Genomic DNA, 4465 nt, shown 5'->3' on the forward strand with positions numbered 1-4465 from the left:
AGACACAGGGCGTGAGTCGTGCACGGATAGCCAAACAATAAGGAGACCCCTCGCGATAAGCGGGAATTCCATTTTACAGCTGATGGTAGTCATTATTCGCAACTGCGAATTCATCTGATGTGTTTAGTAACGGCTGTGGTTGCTGGAGTACATCGTCATCAGAAGAGTACCGGCACTGCAATATAGTACTTACAATTACTCTCCGAGTCTCGATGATAAATAGGCACGGAGTACTCAAATGATTCTTCTTTTCATTATTAATTAATTTTTCATCAAAATTATACAAACATCTACATTCACCAAACCTGTATCCAAAGCGCTTAATAATAAAAAAAATCACAATGAAACAACTGAAATGAAATAAACTCCGAACTCGTGACTGCCAAACTACCGAAATACAAACTACTTTCTGGCGCGCTTCTTACTACTACTAGGTATTTGTATGAGCGCCAGACCAATCAGGATACCTCTAGTTTACTTACAGTTATTTTAATTATTTCTGACTTTCGTATAAGTATAAATTTTAACAAATCTTATCATTGGTTAAAAGCTACAAGACTGGAAGCGGGTGGCTTAATGAACTGCTAGAGGACTTGGATTCGGCTGGAATCTCTGATCTTGAGGTAGAAGATGGTTCCAAATTTTGAGCTATGGTAAAGTTTCTGTCCTCACCACCTAGAGTCCTTAAACGTCGGAAGCTCCTTTCACAGGAGAGGAAGGAGAAATTATCAGCAGGGCTCAAAAGATATTGGGAACGGAAGAGAGTACCGAAAAAAACTAGTCATAAGCGCTCCTTAGTGGGCTTAAATCAATAATAGTAAATTGTAGCAAAAATATATATTTTCATATATGAAAAATCAAAGAAAAAAGTAGTGAGTATATATACGTAAATTATCCACGATTTAAAGATGGAAGATTCCAGAATGGAATGGCTATAAAACATTGCTTGCATCTTGCAACTAAGTGATTTTCCTTAAATAGTTTTTCGAAAAACTAACTACATTTTTCGTAATCAAAGGTAGTTACTTAAATAATGAATGAAAATTTTAGTCTGGAACAGCTTAAATAAAATTTCATGTGAGTAATCTGTGTGACATTTCTTGCGATTTTAACAACTTAATAATAGAAACTTCTAATTTTTTCAAGAAACATTTGTCTTTAAAATATTGTTTGCACTAATATTCTCTGTTTTATAATAAGATTAATAGGTTGGAAAGCTTTGAGAAACATTATGATAACGTGTTGTGACTGACAAAAATTACGTACGTTAGAATAGACGAGTAAGAAAGATATTATTTTTACGATGGTTAAAACGTATCATTTACCACTTTAGAAAAAAAATTTATCAAGTATTCCGAATCTAAAACAGTACTAAAGGCGTGGAAAGTAAAAGTGGTACAGATAAATTCATACGAGAAGTTAGCCTACTTCTCGGTATGTTTCAGTAGGGAGAGAAATCGGAGGTTCCTTTTGGAAGGAAACATACCGACATTCATCTTTAGGAAGACCATGGAAAACCAATATCTGGATGGACCGACGGGGTTTTAGACGACCGTTCTCCCGGGTGCGAGTGCAGTGGTGTTCGTAAGGTGGCTGGTGGAGTACAAACATCTGATGTTTCTTTTTGAGAATTTTCTTTTATATTCTTTTTAAAACGGAAGAATGGAATTTCCATCATCGTCTGCACATACTCTGGTGGTTGCACGATATTCGGCACGCTCCGAATTATTGATTTCCTGAGGGTAACCGTCACCAGCTGAGTTCGGAGATATTCCTGGTCGAGTGCCATCATCATTGACAACCACTCTGTAACCAGGGCAATCATTCGCAACCGTATCAAGTCTGCAGGCTTGATTCAAAAGTGCATTCGTTTCTGTAAATTTTACTCTACTTTCGTGCAGCATTTCAAGTTGTGTCGTCCTTCTTGTGAGATAGCGAGCAAAAAGAACAAAAGACGAAGAAAAAGGGAAGCTACGGATTCTTGTGTCACTTTTCATTCAGATAAGAATTTGGGAAACAATACGATATATCTGTAATATGAACAAATATGGCTACGCGAGACGTTGTCACGAATACAGTACTGTCAGTGGCTCAACGTTGGGACACTTCGTTTACGTAAACAAAGAAAATTTCATTTGATTATCTGATGCCTCACATCCACGGAGAACCAGTGGAACACCTATGACGTTATGTGATAAGTGTGCGTCACCGGACTACTACCGCGATCTCATACTCAAGGAAAGCTCAAGCGATGAGTGGCTTCATTTCTGTGAAAAAAATGTTGTCGTGTGCAGAACGAAACTTCAGTGAATCTTTTTGACTTTGTCTAATGGTATCTCACATATAAATTACTGTTGAACTCTGTGACTTAGCTATCGGGCTTCTGAAGCACTCAGAGAGGTACCGCGCTGAATACCGGGTGCAAAAGAAATTGCCTCGGCCTTGGAATGGAACTGTGTTCACTCAGACTAGTGACTACTATTGAGGAGCTGCTAGTAAAACAGTGTCATACAGTCGGGTCTCTTGTTGGCTTAGTCTAAATGAAATGATCTGACTATAAGCAAGACAAGAACGCTATGTTTTACAGTCTGTAGCATCCGTGTGTTTCTCATTTCATAATAATTACTACAGGATACTGAAGTATTTATTCAACTACCTGATTTCCTACTTCCGCCCCCACCCCCAAATTCTCTTCTAATTCTCTCCCCCCCCCCCTCTCTCTCTCTCTCTCTCTCTCTCTCTCTCTCTCTCTCTCTCTCCCTCCCCCTCTCCCTCTTCTTCCCTCCCCACCCCCTCTCTCTCCCGGTCCTCATCTCCTTCAGTCTCACTCTCACTCAGTTTCACAGTCCGTTATCTTAGACCACTGTATCACCACGAATCCAGTGATGGGGCGAAATCATCGCCAGTAATAGACAAAGAATTATAAGAGCCGAAATCTCACTGTTCATAAAAAACGGTATTACGTAAACTAGGGCATAATTGACGCTGATATCACACCACACAACCACCACCACCACCACCACCATCACCACCATCATTATCATCATCTCCAACATTAGTTCTTCGTAATTCTTGTGCTTTCAACTCCGTCACCTTTTCGTTTTACATGTCCGGTTTAGTTTTATACACATAGTTTCAGTTACTTCATAAAATACCTTGCAAAACAAGAGGACGAAAAATATTCTGGGGGATACGGCTCGTTCTGTATTGACTTTTGCTGGAGATGGAGATGACTCATTTGGGGATCTACCCACGCACGAGAACTCTGAAAAATATAAAAAAATATAGTATTTCCTTTAGTGGGAAAAGGAATTCTGGAGGCGCCGGGTATCGATCCCGGTACCTCTCACATGCTAAGCGAGCGCTCTACCATCTGAGCTACGCCCCCAGCTCTGGACAGAACTGTCCTGCTAGCAGACACTTCGTACCGAACTTTCTCTGCTCCGTTTGGGAGACGGCCAGTCGATGGGTGTGGCCTTCGCAGTGGGCAGCGTTACTTCGGATGCCAGAAGGCGGACTCCAGTATTGTGTCTCAACTGGTGGAAAGTGACTCTGTGATATCTGGGGGCGTAGCTCAGATGGTAGAGCGCTCGCTTAGCATGTGAGAGGTACCGGGATCGATACCCGGCGCCTCCAGAAAAGTTTTTACCAAGCGTTTCTCATTATTTACTAATCCTTTAATGGAAAGGTCTGATGTACCAGTAAGAAAAGGAGTTAGTGCGATTACTGTGTCTTCACCTTACGAACGAACCTCCTGTTTAGAACACAACTGAGTTTAGAATGAAAACAAACCGAAAGCGACAGTAGGGGGAGGGTGGTTCAAATGGCTCTAAGCACTATGGGACTTAACAACTGTGGTAATCAGTCCCCTAGACTTAGAACTACCTAAACCTAACTAACTTAAGGACATCACACACATCCATGCCCGAGGCAGGATTCGAACCTGCGACCGTACCAGGAGCGCGGTTCCGGACTGAAGCGCCTAGAACCTCTAGGCCTCAGCGACCAGCTAGGGGGAGGAGTCGGAAGCTATGTGTGCATGAGAGACAGTAGAAGTGAAGCTGTTTCCTAGTTAGGGAGGAAAACTACACGAGCTTGCTGGATTTAGTAAAATTTAACAATGGCTTATTTCAATATGACTTTCTAATAAACCTCGGCACGTGATACAAACCAGTCACATCTCATCAGAACAGACAGCACTGTTGATGTTGCTGAATGTTAGTGTAACATCCACTGGTCCGTTGACAACCATCAGAAACTTTTGATCCGTCTCGAGGTAACCTGGTTGACAGGCCTCGCTTACTTATACTCTCAAGGATTACGAATCTGATCTCTCATGTAGAATTTTGCCCTCGAACATTGTATTAACACTAGTTCTTGCGAAATATGATGCTGAAGTTCTTGTAAGATGGACTGCAAGTATAACTAGGCGAAATGTTGCAAGAGTTTAAGACACTGCACCCAT

General features: G+C 41.3%; 2 non-coding genes across 2 annotated transcripts; one reads left to right on the top strand and one right to left on the bottom strand.

Moving 5' to 3' along the window:
• Positions 1–3315: 3315 nt before the first annotated feature.
• Positions 3316–3388, bottom strand: Trnaa-agc (transfer RNA alanine (anticodon AGC)). Its single transcript has one exon. It is a non-coding gene; the product is annotated as a tRNA-Ala (tRNA).
• A 175-nt stretch (positions 3389–3563) lies between these two features.
• Positions 3564–3636, top strand: Trnaa-agc (transfer RNA alanine (anticodon AGC)). Its single transcript has one exon. It is a non-coding gene; the product is annotated as a tRNA-Ala (tRNA).
• Positions 3637–4465: the final 829 nt, after the last annotated feature.

This window comes from Schistocerca serialis, chromosome 1 (genome assembly GCF_023864345.2).
Source record: "Schistocerca serialis cubense isolate TAMUIC-IGC-003099 chromosome 1, iqSchSeri2.2, whole genome shotgun sequence".
Taxonomy (NCBI): Eukaryota; Metazoa; Arthropoda; class Insecta; order Orthoptera; family Acrididae; genus Schistocerca; species Schistocerca serialis.